Raw genomic sequence first — 17,732 nt, forward strand, 5'->3', positions numbered from 1 at the left:
AGCAAAAGGTGACTTAGGGATCTAATTGCAAAATTTGGTTCTAGCTGAAAATATATTCATTAAGAAAAGGAGTGAAAAAGCTATCTTACTGTCCAAATCCCAAGCGCAATCTTGAAAACAAGAACAAGCAAATAAAAAAAGTTTAAAAAATGATTAATAGACTTTGATTCTAGTTTTTATTTCCTTTTTAAAGGATCTCATCATATTAGATAGAAATCAAAAGGTACATACTTAACTATGACAAGCTTGAAAGCTATTATTTTGGAAAATAAGGAGAAGAATATGTTGTCGGTAAAGTTATAAAATAGCCGACGGGTAGATTAGCATGTAGTCGATAATTATTATGTAGCCGACGAGTAGAATTAATTATATCCGAATGGGCGCGACGGTTGAGTCACCCCTTCGGGATGGTATATGTACACCATCCGGAATGGACTTTGGATCATGGTTGTAATCATCATTGGAAGCACTATGTAATCTCTTTGGCATATATGCGAATAATAATAGGAGTACTGCTGTGTTACATGTTCTAGTCTATTGTCTGTATGCATTAAACTATTTACCCATTATGATAAACATTTGGCGTCATTGCCCAATGGACCTGGAATGAAGGCAGAGGAATGAAGACTAATGCTGAATCAGCTTAACAAGGATAAAAATAAGATAATGGAAAAAAATGAAATATGTACTGCACAAGAAATTTTAATTTTGGCACAACAGGCTGAGCGCAGACGAAGGTTAAAGAAAATTGCCGAGGGACACCGAAGCACCGAGGAATTGTTGGAAGAGACTCGATAGCGGTTGAATTTGGTGGAAAAAATAAGGGAGGAATTTCTTAACCTGTATACGCTGAGGAAGAGAATCTAGATGGAAGAGAATTAACTCGCACGGCTCGGAGTGCCAAGGGAGCATGAACGTGGAGTGAACTCTTTGTCCGTGATACACTTTTGGAACAGACAACTTTGCTTGAGGAAAACCCTTTTTGACTAAGTAACGTGGCTGTTGGAAATAAGATGACTGTCTAACACAATGCGGGTGTGCAAAACAACGCGGACGCACAAAATAGCGCGGGTACACAACTAACTCCAACTCAAATAGTAATGGGTGGGCTAAAGGAAAAATTGCCAAAATTTGATGGTAATGGAATGGCGATCCAATCAGACACTGTAAGACATGCGAAACAATTTGGACGACGAATGGCGTAATTGACACAGATGAATGGGTCCAACAATTTCCAAAAACCCTAAGGGGTGTAGCAATTGATTGGTTTGCCGACGCGGATCCCCAAAAATTAACTTCTTGGGCAGCAGTTAAAAAGGAGTTTATCACCGAGTTTCAATTTTTGTGAGACGACAATGAGATCGTAGCAGAAATCTACACCACAAAGTAAGGAAAAAATGAGATAGTCCGTGTATATGCCAAAAAACCAAAAGAATTAATAAATAAAATGGAAAGTAAGCCAGTAGATGGGTTGAAAAAGAGATGGTTCATTGAAGGACTACACTCGGAGTTAAGGAAGAAAATGAAGATTGTGCCACCATCATCATACACTGAAGCATACAATTAGGCGATGGACTTAGAGAGTGAACAGAAAACGAAAAAGAAGAAGAAAAGTAGCTCATCTGACTCAAATGACACGTCTTCGGAAGAAGATAGCAGTGGTGATGAAAATGACAGCAAGAAGGTCCGAGCTCTCCAGAAGGATATGATCAGAATGATGAAGGAATTTAAGAATATGCAGAAAGAGATGAAGGGAAATGAGCTGTGGTGCACAGAATGTAAGACAAAAGGTCACATGAAGGGATCCTGCCCGAAAAACCAATTTTGTGATATCTGTCAAATTATGAGAGATTCCACAAAAGAATGCCCCTTCAATATGAAAATAGGAGGGCAACAACAAGTGCTCCTGACACTGGAGGCTTTCGCGTTAGGAGGGAGTGGAAACACCAGCAATGATGGTGCCACTTCGGGTGGGTACAAAAATAACAGAAGAGGGCAAAACAACAATACCAACAATACTAATGGGGGCCGCAATCGAATTTAGTACGATGTGAATGGCCATCCGATGGTTCAATGTCGAGCATGCAATTTGTGGGGCCACTTTGCACGGAATTGTACATCAACAAACGCACCAAGATTGTTATGAAAATGGTGTGGTCCTGGAGATCATGAAGATGCCAAGTGCCCGAAATTAGGAGTGAATTTGATCTACATCGGCATGGACAAAAAAGTCTTGGCAATCACCCATTAGCAAGCAAAACGGTACCCTGACCCAACGGAAGAAAAGAAGAGATTGGAAGAAGTGCGGGCAGAAATTGAGAAAGCAATGCAGGCAGAGAAATCACAATTGAAGGACACTACCAGTGCCTTAATGAGGAACTACGCAGAACAAAACATCATAAGGAAGATATTACAAATTGAAATACCAGTCAAGTTAAATGATCTGATCTTCACAATGCTTCAACTACGGACAACATTCACGAACATAGCTCCGACTGCTGAACTACTAGGAGAACATGGAAGGGAAAAGGAAAGCGAAGCAAGTGCAATGGACCCAATGCTGCTAGCCCTCACATTTGGCAATCGTAGAGATGGGTATATTAGGAACGGTCCTTTCAGACACAATTGTGGATGGAGGTTTAGGGGTAAACGTCCTACCAGAAGATACCTAGAAGAAGTTGGGACAGCCGATGTTGTGGCCACCTACATTCTAGTTGCTCATGGTAGACCAGCACGGGATCAAATCGTTGGGAATCCTGATGGCACAACCAGTGACTATTGGAACACAACCATTCCTACTCGATTTCGTCATCATCCCGCTAAAGAGGAGAGGATATGATGCCATTTTGGGCTGAGGATGGCTCATACAAGCAAAGGTTAAGCATGACTGGAAGAAGAATACCCTATCAATGGAATGCGGAGGTAGAAGATTCATAATTGACCTACACTCACAAATGGTAGATGGGGAGGCAGCGTTGTCGGATGCCGAAGGCGAAAGTGGAAGGGATGACAAGGGGAAGAAGAGAATGGAACCTGATGAAGAGGGAGTATTGAGACTAGAAGGAGGGTCGAATGAGGACGACCTAGACTTGGTGAATGGCCTTTTCTACTGGCAGATAGAGGACTACGAATTCTTTCTGAGCTGTAAAATGTTAAGGGTCGACGAAGGTGAGAAAGAAGAGGAAAATGAATATTTGAAAGAATACAGAGAAGTGGAAGAAGGAAAGGTGGTTACAGCTGAAGCTGAAGGGAAGAACATATAGTAGGAACCCAAAAAAAGGAAAGATTCTACTGTACGGTACACAGTGAATGGACCGCGTGGAAAGAAAAGGTTACAACGCACCACAAATTTACTAGAAAGGTGCCAACAGAAAGGAAAACACATCATACGGTCTGCATAGGAAACAAAGAGGAAGGGCTTAATAAAAACTTCAGCAGTACGGAGTGAAGGTTCTAAAATTAAGAATACATCTATTGATGGCAAGGAGTGGTAGCCGACAGAATTCATGGTACCAAGTTTCGAGAACAAGCTTGGAGATATGGAAAGTCTGAGGGAGGGATGGTATAATTTAAATAAACTAGATGAGCGACGACTGCAGGCACAATGGGCCACGAAAGTTACACAAAACAGGTGGAAGCTATGGCATGAGAAGCGTTTGAAATTGAGTAAATTTCAACTAGGCCAATTGGTATTAAAGTATAGTGGACGGAACGAAATCAAACCGAGGATGTTTAAAGTGAAATGCATTCGACCATACCAAATCCGGGAAGTGGGCAACAACGGAGCAATAAATTTGTGGACATTGGATGGGCAAGAAGTACCAGGAACCGTAAATGGTTCCAAGTTAAAAATATACCCCTCGAGGACTACTTCCCCGTCGATGAACAATGGTAACTCATAATAGCTAAAAAAAAAAGAAGAGAGAAAAAAAGAAGAAAGTGTTATAAAAACATCGTATGGTGACCGCACGACATTTCCAAGGCATCATACGGTTCTTCGCAACACCGTACAACATCTTCAGCCACCGTACGGTTCTTTTAGCGCCCCCATCATCATACGACATTTAACATGCCCTTTTGTGGAAACCATACGGCTCTTTAAGTACTCTTCGTACAGTCTCTTCCAAGCACCATATGACAGGACACAGTCACCATTGAGGCAAACAATATGAAGCATTTGAAAAGCCAGGAGTAATAAGATGGCGTACGAAATTTTAAGAAGAGTGTAGAGAATTTATACCATACGGGCATTAGATAGTTGGAGATTGACCCCATTATCGTACGACAATTTAACATACCCTTTTGTGGAAACCATACGGCTCTTTAAGTACTCTTCGTACGGTCTCTTCCAAGCACCATATGACAGGACACAATCACCATTGAGGCAAACTATACAAAGCATTTGAAAAGCTAGGAGTAATAATATGGCGTACGAAATTTTAAGAAGAGCACAGAGAATTTATATCGTACGGGCGTTAGATAGCTAGAGATCTCAACTGTACGGTCATGCAAAACACAAGAGATGATATACACTTCTATCGTACGGACACATAAGACATTGTATAGGCATCAATACATGTGGTACAATGCAGAATAGAGAGGAGTTTATACAATTTAGTACTGCTTCAAACACTATACTGTACAAAAGAAAGGGGAAGTTTATGATTTATTTTGCCATACCGCATCTACATTGCCATCATACAAGCTTGAGGCAGAGGTCGATTTTGGGTTGGGTTTTGCAAACATTTTTTGAGTGATCAAAGAGAAAAGGAAAAAGATGTAGTTGTACAACAGAAAGAAATAGAGGAAGGAGCAAAAAGAAAAAAAAAAGACGACAAATAAAAAATGTTCAAAATGAATAACGCATGATGCCTAAGGGAAGGGAAAGACATAAACAGGTAGTAAAACATAAGCAGTTGCCAGAAAGAGTATGGGATTGGAAGAAAATCACAAAAATGGTGTGTTTCATGGACTTTTGTGTGGGTTTGAGAGTGCTAATTTGGTCTTGGTGGCGGGGACGCTGCCCTCAACCTCACCCCATATTGCTACAGGGAGTGCGCTTGGGGGGCTGCTCCAAAGGACCCTGGGGGGGCACTACCCTCGACCCCATTGCCTAGACCCCTAGTCGCTTCAGTTATCAATCGTGGTAAGTATGACTAGTTGACGAGACTTGGAGCTATTGCAGGCATGGAGTGTTTGTGTACCAGAGGTGGAGGGAACAACAGAGCAAGCCTTTTGAGAGGGGTGATATGCTTTGAGGCACTTGGAGTAGGTGTTGGACATGAAGTTGTCTTGGTGGATGCATAGAGAGCTCGAGAGGAGTTGATCATCTAGTTGAAGGTAGTACAGCGACACTTGGCTCAATGTACCCAGGAGTTGGAAGTAGAGAAAGCGGCACGAGTGGATATTTTGTAATTGTCATCTAGAGATGACTTTTCTTTTTGGGGGGGATGACGTTGTTGGTAAAATTATAAAATAGCTGATGGGTAGATTAGCATGTAGTTTGTAATTATTTAGTCGACGAGTAGAATTAATTATATTAGAATGGGTGTGACGGTTGAGTCACCCCTTCGGGATGGTATATGTACACCGTCTGGAATGGACTTTGGATCATGGTTGTAGTCATCATTGGAAGCATTATGTAATCTCTTCGACATATATGCGAATAATAATAGTACTGTTGTGTTACATGTTCTCGTCTATTGTCTGTATGTATTAAACTATTTACCCCATACGGTAAATAGAATACATATTATAATTCGTTGGGCCAAGTCAAAGTCTAGAGTCTTAGATACTCTTCAAGCTTGGGTGGCCATCAGTGAGGGGGGAACCATAACAAATGAAGTTTTTATGAGCTCGTTTAGTCAGTAAAGAGTCATAAAAGAAAGCAAAATTTTTATGACTTTTCAATTTTTAACCACCGAATTCTAGATTTGAATTGTGACAAATGAGGTGGTTATGAGCTCATTTTGTCATCAAAGATTTGTAAAAGAAGTAGAGTTTTTGATAATCATCTTTTAATCCTTGAATTCTAAATTTTCCTTGACATAATTTCTTCTCTAATTTCCCATTTTTGAAGAGCAGCTTTCAAAAATTCTCTGTGAAGTATACCATTAGTACATCTGGAAGCTCTAAGATTCCAATTGAGCTTTTCCAACTATTCAAAGTTTTTGGTTTTATTTTCCTTGATGTTGCAAAATTCAATCAAGTTCCAATGTATTAATTTTGCATGGATGAATAATCAGATTGTTTGTGCATTTCATTCCTCCAATTTTGAAAGTGCAAGCTTTATGCGATGTTTGGGTTAGTTGTTCCTTTCCCATTGTTGAAAGAGTATTACAATTTTTTTTATGCTGTCTCCTTTTTCTAGGTTTCGTTCCTATTTTCCTGAGAAAATGGCAGCAGCAAGTAGAACTGGTGGGAGACAAAGGAATCCTTGCTAGAAACATGGGATACTAAGTGTAGTGTGAGGATAAGTTATATGTATCCATTGCACTAAGCCTATGATTGGTATCACACTACATGGATCCCTTGCCGAGATGTTATGCCATGTGACAAATGTACTGAAGAGATGGAGAGGGAGGTGAGACACTACACTTGCAAACATATGACCAAAGGAAGGTAGATAAAAAGAGATCAATGCAGACAATGGCAACCAAAATTGCAGATTTTAGTTCTGCGGGGATGCATGTGGACCTCTTCTTCCATTGGGCCATGGATGTGAGGATTGGGAATTGTGGGCAGCCATATTTCGTTAATTGTGACACTTCTAGGGGCACCTTGGATTTCAAAGTACTTAATGAAAATAAGAATTGCAAAATGAGGCAAAGTTGGCATGTGCAAGATTTTGGTACTACAATAATATTTTGTTCAATTTTCTTCTAGTTCATATTGGGAACAATTGGTCATTGCATTGATCGTAGCAAGGGTTCAAGGCCCCAAGTAGTCACGAGTTTTTCTAATTGGTGTAGAAATTGCAAAATAAGAGATCTTCAATCTTTTAGCTGCTTTAGGGGGTAATTGGTATTTTAAAAATTAGTTGATGCCTACAATGGAGTAAAAAATGCATAGACCTTGTGAAACATGTTGGATGAGGTGGTGCTGGAAGTGGGAGTGCAAAATGTCATTCAGATTGTAATTGATAATACAACTACATATGCGGCAACCGACAAACTTTTATAGGCGAGACACTTGAAAATATTTTAGATCCCTTTGTTTTTTACTTGCTCCTTGAGGATATAGGGAAGCTAAGCTGGGTGAAGAATGTGGTTGAAGATGGAAGTATTGCAAAGTACATCTACAACCACACATCCCGAATCTTATGAGAAGGCATATTGATATTAAGGATCTTGTGCTATTAGAAATCACACACTTGACTACTAATTTTCCTACCTTGCAGAGCATCTTGGCTACATTTCCCAACCTTAAACGGATGTGTGTGAGTGAAAGATGGTTGGGAAGTTGTTATCGTAGGAAGCTCGAAGCATGCTACTATAAAATGATATATGTTGTTCTCAATTTTGAATTTGTAAAATTGGGACAACCCTACAGAAAATTCTGTAGGATAAAATTCTCTAAGGTGCTTTCTTAGTTCCTTTTTCTTGGTCTTGTGTTTGGTTTTTGGTTTCCTTGTTGTCGTAGATCAATGACATTTTCAATTCCTCTTGTTTTGAGCTATATTAGGTCTCAATTGAAGATGTTTGTTAAGAGTCGTTATGGAATTAAGCATTGTGTTGGTGGGGATTTTCGGTCTGACTGCATATGTTCTTTTATTAAACTTTCTTATCAGTGGGCTTTAGCAATTTCATTGCATCAAAATTATCATTTACATTTAAGATGGATTTAAAACTCTACTTTAGAAATTTACATGATTTTAATGAGAAATAAATATAGTTTTTAATGAGTTTCTGAAGTAAAGGTAGACTTTTTAAGCAATGTAACACCAGGACTGGGGTATGTTGGGACGTCGGGATGAGTTTTCAGGACAGGGGGAAAATAGGCCTCACTTTTGGGACGACAGGGGGATGGCTAGGGGATGATGACAAGGGGAGGATGGGGCAGGGAGGGGTGTTGTATAGTATACATATAGAATTTGAAATGCTTGTTATGAAATGATGTTTCAGTAGAACATACCAAATTATAATACTTGAACATAGCAAAATTGCAACATGAACTAGAACCATTTAACATTCAACATAGTAACATATTACATACCCAATAGTAACATTCAAAAATCAAAATTCAAATTGAAATCCAAGTCCCCATTCCAGTGGCAACATGGTTGTGAAATGACAGATGTGGGGGTACTCGGGTACGCTAGTACTTGATGCGGGGACATCTCGGGGACGGGTACTCCAAGGTTTGGGAGGGAGGTGCGAGGTCCTCGTGTAACACTATTTTTAAGTCCCTTTACATATCTTTGCATTAAAATGATAAATTACATGTAAATTTAAACATATAAGAGACCTATGTGGGATTTTTAATTGAATCGCATAAAGATATGCTTTATTTTGGACATGCAAGTTGACTCTAAAACTCCACCATTAATGTTTTCAACCCATAAGCCTTTGGTGGTAATTTTTTTGAAGCATTACATATGTTTTAAAAATCAAGTTTATAGCATGCAAATAGACCCAAACAGCCTGTCATGACTAAAGGTGGTGATTTTTATAGCATTTGCATATTAAAAGGCCTTTATGTGTTGTGTTTGGCATCTAAAAGTGCGTTTAACTTTTTAAGTTATGAAAACCTAGGGGTGGTGATTTTAGATGTATTTGCGTATGTTTTGTCTCTTTTGAACATATGTAATGTCATTTTAAAAATGTGTGTTTATGAGTCTAGGGGCTCTATTTTGTATCAAGACATAAAGTTGGCAATTTTTTGATTGAACTACATGTTTTAAAACATTAAACATTACATTTGAAGGTCATTTAAAAGCCAATTATGTATATTTGGGCTTGTATTCGAAGTTGGAAAGCCCATTTTGGGCCATTTAGCTTTAAAAGATTACCTTTTATATATTTAAATATTCTTATAAAGTCTACGTGGGCATTTTTGAGTCCAATCACTATATGCAAATGCATTAAAAAGACCTGCCTAGGGCATTATGGGGAAAACATATGTTGTTTAATCCATGTAATTGCTATATAAGAGGCTATTTTTGGCCAGTATATGCAGACACGTCATTGTTAGGGAATGTATTTGGACTTTTAATACCCATCACTTGGATCAAGATGCAAAAATGTAGTCTTATACGCGTGTAAATGAAGTTTTAAAGCTTGTTTTGGGCATTTTCGACTAAATTGACTTATCCAAGGATTGCATCTATTCCAAAGCTCGTGTAGGACATCTTTATGCAAAAACACTAAGTTAGCGGTTCGAGTTCAATTCGAAGTTCGAGTTTGAAGAACTAATTTGCCGGTATGAAAATTTTTTGGAAAGGGGTGTGGGTTCATACAAAAGTACATAAAAAAAAAATAAAAATTAATGTATATACATATTTATGAAGCCTAGAAGCATAAGCTAAAATTAGAATATCATATACTATCATAAAATCATATGATTTAAATAACAAAAACACTAAAAACTTTAAACTTGTAATCATAGTGTCATGGATCATGATCATACCATCATATATTTCAAGTTCAACTAATGGATAAAATTTTTATTAATATTCATCTTCTCCATCTTCTTCTTCTTTGTCATCATCTTTATCTTCTTCTCCTAGTTCTTTGACATTTGTTGACTCAGCAACAGAGTTAAGACCAATGGGATCAGCAGCAATAGTAATATTATTAGCATCAAAATCTTCAAAATCTCCAATTGAAAGACGAAAAATAGAAGCATCCAAGTCTGCCAACTCTGGATTTACATCTCACCTCTTCGTCTCCCATTCTTTGTATTCTTTAGTCTTGTGTGAGAGGAGATGAAAGTTGTAATGCACAAATACCAAGTTCTTTGCTCTTTTGGGTTGCAACCTATTGTGCTTCATTGAGCGGATGAAAGAATATGTGCTTTAATTTCTTTCTGATGCAGATGAACTAGCAACCTATGAAGACATGACAAAGTAAAAAATTAACCTAAAATTTAAATTATTAATCTTGAATCTTATAATTTCTACCAATTTATGAAGACAATGTAAACTAATAGTAATTTTTTTAAAACTTATACTTGTGATATAACTTTGATTGCAAGAGGCTCAACATTTGGAATCTTCGGCTACAGAGGTACCACCAACTACGAGCATCCTTCCTAAATTGATGACGAAGAGCATGATTACATAGAGATTTGCATCCACAAACTATATGAACTCATCTGTAATCGAATTTCGCATATCATCACCAGGATAGAGTCTTTCAAATGCCGTCTTGTATCCATTAGACACTTCTCAATCTCTATGGGGTGGTAGCCTTGCTTGTAGATCAGTATATTGAGTGCTATAGTATTCGGGCATTACTGCATAGGCAAGAAAATGTAGAGGAGTGGTCATTTTGTTTCGTCGTTCTACAACAATTGCTTGCGATTTTTTGAAACTTTGAAGGTCCCTTCAGGATTTTTCTCTTTTTCATTTACAATTTGCTTGATCTTGTCAAGCATTGAGTCTATGTCATCACAAATCTCTCCAATGCAAGGCCTATCCTTGTCAGTGTACCTAAACATGATCATAATGGGCTTAGTGAGCTTAATGAGATATTTTACACGTTCCTACCATAAGTCATACAATATCCTAAGATTTATTTGGATGCCCTCCCACTATTGGTTTGGCACCATTTAGCCCAATTGTCACTGATTATCATATTAGAAAGTGCCTCTTTCACTTGCATACATTGTCTCAAAATGGTTACATTTGATACAAAACGTATCTCAACAACCTGCAACATAAAATATAGAAAAATAATACAACTATTAGATACATCATACATACTCTAGAAAAGAATACACTTTACACAATAAGAATCAGAAATTGTAAGATACTATTTAAAAAAAATTAAATTACTAACTTGAGTTCAAGTTCACTTACCTTAAGTAACTCCAAATGTGAGAACATTCTGAATATTCCACAAGTCATGTGTTCATTTGTGACAAACATCAAGATGTCCTCAGCTTGTTCATACAACTTCTTGATCTACTCAATACTCTTCCCAACCTTTTGTAGCATAAGATTGAGTAAATGAACCACAGAAGGTGTCCAAAAAATATGACGTCTCTCTTCAACGAATAAACCAACAACTCCACAATTCTTTGCATTGACCGTTACAACTTGTACAATATTTCTAGCACCCACTTTTTCAATGGAAGAGATGAGAATATTAGCAATAAATGACCCATCTTTAACTTGTTCCTCACAATCCACTGCTTTAAAAAATATTGTCCCTTTAGGGGACACTACCAAAGCATTGATCAATGAACGATTTCTAGCATCTTTCCACCTATCTGGAAAACTTTTTACCCCTATCTCAATCCATGAATCCTTAATGAGCTTCAGTTACTCATCAATCAACTTGACCGCTTGATCCAACAAGGTGGTTCATACTCTCAAAACTGGGACTTGAATGCCCTATAGGAGCTTCATTAGCACTTCTCAACATCCTCTTCCAATATGGAGAGCAAACAAGATTAAAAGAAAGCCCATCTGCAAACAAGCATCTTGCGACATCAATGTTGACAATTTCCCTACTTTGATTTTGAAATGTAGTTTCTGGTGGTTCCTTTCTTTTGTGTGTAAGGGGTGCTTCATTTTGAGACTCAGGGACAACTGAGGTAGTGTAGAAGGGGTGATCTTCTATCACAACATTTGAGATGGATTTCATTCCCTTTGTATTTTTAGTTTTATTGCTATTGCCATCAATAGTATTTTGCCTACGTTCTTCTATCTCTTTTGCTTCCTCATGTTTTTTAATATGTTTTAATGCTATTGAATTTGGCACAAAGTGCATTTTTTTTTTCAGGATATTTCTTGACTCCTCTTCTAGGGTATCCACACAAATGGTCCACCACATGAAAATATGAACTATTCCTTTTTACATCACAACCCTGACATTTCCAACAAAAGAACCACCTCTTGGAAGAGGACGTACAATATCCACATACTTCTACAAAGGAGAATTAGAATGGGGTTCTATTCTTTGTTGGGGATTGCCCATCGAGGAAGAGATAGATCCCATTGTATTTCCTTTTCTTACGGCAAAAAATTGTATGCATATTGAGAATGAAATTTTAGGGAAACAATGGCTAGATCTTATTGGCAATGAAAGATAAATGAAAAAAATAAAAAGCTTAAACAAAACATAAAGAAAATGGAAAAAAGACTTACCTCTTTCACTCATTCTAAGTTTGTAAAGGTGTAGGAATGAGGCACAATAGCTCACAAACCAATCTTCCAACTCCTCCTTGCACAACAAAACTCTTGCTCAACCACTTGTTTGCTCTTGCTCAAGACAAAATAACCTACCTGCACACCACAAATGAGAGTTAGAAGCCAATATAAGCCTTTCACTTACACTTTTTAGGGATAAGGAGGTGAAAACATTATAAAATTTGCAAAACAATACTCTTTTTGGCCATCCGTGGGGCCTAGTTTGACCAAGTTTGAGCATGTTTGATCTAGGCAAGCCAAATTCGCTCGTGTTTGAACTACAAAGACACAAGTTTGATCAGGAGGGATTTTCAAACCCTAACCGGATCACTTGGTTAACAGTACTTGGACTAGGTGGCATTTTGAACCTAGACCTAGTTCAGAGGGGGTTTAGGAAAATGAGGGTAAGCAAAAATGCAACATTGTATACGTGAAAATGCATTAATAAAGTCTTCTTTTTGGGGCTGGAGGTCAAAGACGACTTCGACAATAGTTGTATTTGAGATTCCAAAACTCGTTTATTGGCATTAAACAACAAAAATGATTGAGCCTATACATGCAAATTTGTTTCTAAAGCCCATCTAGGGCATCATTTACCAAAAATGACATCTCTAGATGAAAGTACATCTTCAATGATTCACTTGTAGCTCTTTTTGGAAAGTGATCTTCTGCAGGTCTGGAATTTGATGGTCCTATTGGCTGTTTTTGCACTTTTGAATTGTATATGATAAGTAAAAAAATTGTAAGATTGTATGGTTTGATAAGCTAACTTTTTAGAGAACCATTAATATGACAAGTAAATATATTACTAAACCATCAATATTTGTTATAGACAACTTAGTATTATATTTAATAATGTGATTTTATAATATGTATGATAAATATATATAATTTTATATTATTACTTGTAGGTTGTAATCATTACTTTGTTGTTTCTATTGTGATGCATTTTTATTCTCAGACAATTAACACTGTCAAGAAATTGTTCTTGATTTGAATGTGCATTGATTTGGCAAGAAGGTTTGGTCAATTTTGTTGCCTATATAGCTTCAATTTTGAAGAGTTTTCCTAGAATCAAAATCATCAAGGATTTGGGAGAATTTCTTCAAAGTTGAGTTTTCTCTATTGCATTTGTAATTCCTAAGAAAGATATGCTTTGTTTTTTTAATTCTTTTTGGTGCAAGATAGGGCTTCTTTTATTTTGTTCTTGTTTTGTGCATACCAGTGTAACGGAACTTTGTGAGTCTGACTAGGACTCTGTGAATCTGAGACAAAGTCCCGCTTTCCGAGGCAATTGGCCTCTGGACTCGGATTCGGCCGAGTCCTGGCAGAGTCCACGTGGACTCGCTGAGTCTAGGGACTCACCAGACTCGTGGAGTCTCGAGCCCAAGACTCTTGCCGGAGGCAAACACATAAAGTGCAAAAAACATAAAAAAATTTGACTAAGTTGCAATTTTCCGGTTGTTATAACATCTAATTGACATAAAAAGGTCATTCCACTATTTGCTTATGCTTGTGATAGAGAGGAAAGAGTTAGAGAAGAATATTGGGGTTTTGAGAGAGAAATCAGCAAACCGGTTGGCTCTCCCGTATTGATTGCTAATGGTTTGTGCAACTTTGTAGCTTGCACTTAAGCATTGAGAGGAGCTTAAGGAAGCGTTTGGAGGAGGCTTCTACAAACTTACTTGCATTTCCATTGTTTGACTTTGTGAAAATTTGAAGAGGTAAGCAACAAGTTGCATTTTTTTTTATTGTTTTGTAATATGTTTTACATTCATATTTTTTACTTCCCATTTTGTTTACATTTGTTTAGTCTCTCCTTATACTATCTACTATTTAGAATCTAGATTTATTCTAATATATGTTGATGACAAAGTAAGAAGGCCCTAAAGTTTAAAAATCTGATTTGATGCTAACTTTTTTCTATTTATAATATATTCATATTGTAGCAGCAAACACATTGACATAATGCCTCAGGGTGAGCCTTTTGGAAGTGGAACTAGGCTTGCATTTAACCCTGATGTAGACCCAAGTGCAATAGCAAGGGACAGGGCTTGGAAACATGCCATCCTGGAGGGAATTGTCACATGTTGGCATTGCGTTGTAGTATATAATGGGGGAGAAATAAATAGATTGACTTATCACCTAGCACATATACCTAGGCATGATGCTAAAAAAAGAAAAGATGTACTCCAAGATGTTATGCGAGACAAGCAAACTCTTCTAGAGGGAAAAATGGAGAAAAAAGAATTGAAAAAAAGCAACAAGAAGAAATGGTACAACTAGCTCAATAGGGATCTTCTAGTTTTTGCTCTCCATTATCTCCTACTCCACCTACAGATGCCACTGCTTCTATGAGTGTGGCCATTGGGCCTCGTATTCGTAAGGAAAGATCGACACTTGATTACATGTTTGCTCCACGCACGGCTCTAGGTGCACAACCATCGCTTGAGAGGATGGGTTGGAACAAGGAGAAGCATGATTATGGAAAATTGGCACTTGGAGACTTCTTCATCTACAACAATATTTCATTCAATGCAGCAAGGTACTTATTTATTTAAATTTAAATTTATGTCTTCTCTTGCTTTCAAGTTTCAAGTTTCAACTTTCAAGAGACAATAATATGCTTATTTTGTTTATTTTAATTTGTATTTTGTTTTCAAATTTATTTATAATATACTAATTTGTTTAACTTTAAATTTTATTTAATTTGTTTTTAGGTCCCTTGATTGGCAAATTGCAATCGATGTTGTTACTATTTGTGGTCTAGGGTTCAAAGCCCCTAGTGCTGACAAGATAGGAGGCCCTATTTTGACCCAAAGGGTGGCTGATGTAGAAGGCGCAATCAAGGAGCAGCATGAGGTGTGGAAGACGAAGGTTTGCACCATCATGACTGATGGTTGGACTAATAAGAGTAGAACACTCCTCAACTTTCTTGTTTCCTCATCAGGTAATTGTACTTAGACATTAAAAATTTAGAAGTAGAACTTGTACTTAAGTGATTAAGTTTATAAATTATGAATTTATAAATTATGATTCATCATTAATCATTATACTAATTTGTTTCTTTTTTTTCAGGTGCCACGATTTTTTTGAAATTAATTGATGCCTCAGGAAAAACAAAGAATGTTGAATATCTTTGAGGTAATGGATGAAGTGATAAAGGACATGGGTGAGGAGAATGTGGTGCAGATAGTTATAAATAATGCAACAATTTATGTTGCTGCAAGAAAGTTTCTTATGGAGAAACACCGTCACATATTTTAGATCCCTTTTGCTGCTCACTGCATTGACTTCATGTTAGAGGATCTTGGTAAACTCTTTTGGATAAAAACAATTATATAGCAAGGAAGGAGTGTATGCAAATTCATATATAATCATACATGGGTCCTCAACCTCATGAGGAAACACAATGAACAAAAGGAGTTGTCTCGTCCAGGGGTCACTAGATTTGCAACCAATTTTCTTATATTGAAATCTTTGCTTGATTCAAAAAGAGGTTTGAGACACTTGTTTGTTAGTAAGGAGTGGATTGCATCATCATATGCAAAGACCACTGTAGGGATTGATGCAATTGATCACGTTTTTGATGAGGCTTCCTTTTGGACATCGATTGCTGATATTGTAATGGTAATTTTCCTTTTTGTCCTCATTTCAACTTTATTTTGTTTATGAAATTATGTTATAAATTAGTGTTATTTTTTAAAGAAAAAACTTAAAGCTGATTATTTCTCTTTCAACTTTCTTAATGATTGCAGCTTGTAGAGCTGCTAGTTGTTCCTCTACGAACTGTTGATGGAGAGAAGCCCTTAATGGGCTACATTTATGAGGGCATAGATAAGGTGAAGGAGGCCATTCACTCTTTTTTTGCAGGGAATTGAGATAGGTATGGGCCTACATAGGATGTCATTGATAGACGTTGGCACAATCTACTTCAAAGGCCTATGCATGCAACAACTTACTTCCTTGATCCAGCATACTAATTCAGCCCACATTTCAAGGCTGATGATGAGGTGTGGAGCGACCTCTACGATGTTGTAAAGAGAATGTCACCCAATTTAAGAGTTGGAACTATTGTAGTCCGTGAGATTGAGTTGTTTAAGAAAGCTCAAGAGGACTTATTTGCATAGGAGTTGTGCAAAAAAAATAGGACAGAATTGATGCCTGGTAAAAAGCTTTGATTCTACATCCTAATTTCTAATTCTATTATCATTTTAATTTGATAAAGTCAAAGTTATTGATATGATTTAAAATTTTCTTGTTTCAGATGCATGGTGGAAGATGTTTGGCACAAAGGTGCCAAATTTATAGAAGATTGCGATTTGTATCTTGAGCCAGCCATGTAGTGCATCATGATGCAAACGTAATTGGAGTCTATTTGAACACATACACTCGAAGAAGCACAATAGGTTGGTAGTGAAAAAATTGAATAATCTTGTCTCTATTCACTACAACCTTCGCCTTCGCCATAGATAAACCCTGGGCACCGATACATCATCGATTGTATTAAAGAATGTTGATCCACATGTAGAGTGGAACACAGAGATTGTTTATCCTGTCTCCAGTAATGAAGATGTGGAGTGGGTAGATCAGGTGGATTGGGAGGTTGAGGCATTAGTAATGGCAGTCGAGGAGGCTAGAGCGTGAGGAGATAGAGTGCAGAACCCTAAGGCTAGGAGTGATGGATTTGAGTCTGATGATGAGGATTATGTGGATGAGGATGAGGATGATGACGAGGATGAGGATGAGGTTCAGCCTTAGACATAGGAAGAGAGGATGGCTCCACAGTCTTCCATGACTTATCATAGGCATACTCGTAGGAGGGCATAGACTACTATGAGCCTTAGTCTTCTAGTTGTTATTTTGATATATGTTTTGAATTTTTGATACCATGGATTTCATAATCCATGAATATTGTAGACATTTGAGTTTTTGACATTGGAGTGACACTATGTTTATTACTTTATACTTTATAGTTTATATTGTGTTATTCAATTTTTTTCCTTCAAAAATTCGTTTTTATACTTATGTGGTCTGTGCAAAATTGTGTATGTGTATTAAGTACCTTCTATTTATCTCAATTATTGTGTATTTGATGTTAATTGATTGAAAGATGCACGAAACAATCTTAAAATCCTTAAAAGTCTTTGAATTTCATGGGTTTTTCAATTTTTCGAGTCCTTGCCGAGTCTGGTTGCCGAGTCCGAGTCTGAGTCGGATTTTGACTTTCTGAATTAGAGGCGAGTCCGAGTCCTGTAACTATGGTGCATATATTTTTATTTTTAAAAAATATTTTCAGATTTGTGTGTTCTTTTGAATGAGAGCATTGGTTTTCAAGAAATGAAGCAATTACATCCCCTTGAAGTGCAGCGGCAAT

The 17,732-nt window shown here is 37.2% G+C and overlaps 1 protein-coding gene across 10 annotated transcripts in view; it reads left to right on the forward strand.

Annotated features, from left to right (window-relative positions):
• The window catches only part of LOC149538416 (uncharacterized protein C16C9.01c-like), a 199,259-nt gene that overhangs the window by 68,864 nt on the left and 112,663 nt on the right, over nt 1-17,732 (forward strand). The window lies entirely within an intron of this gene.

The sequence above is a fragment of the Cupressus sempervirens genome, chromosome 9, assembly GCF_028749045.1.
Source record: "Cupressus sempervirens isolate cs-2001-9-10 chromosome 9, ASM2874904v1, whole genome shotgun sequence".
Taxonomy (NCBI): Eukaryota; Viridiplantae; Streptophyta; class Pinopsida; order Cupressales; family Cupressaceae; genus Cupressus; species Cupressus sempervirens.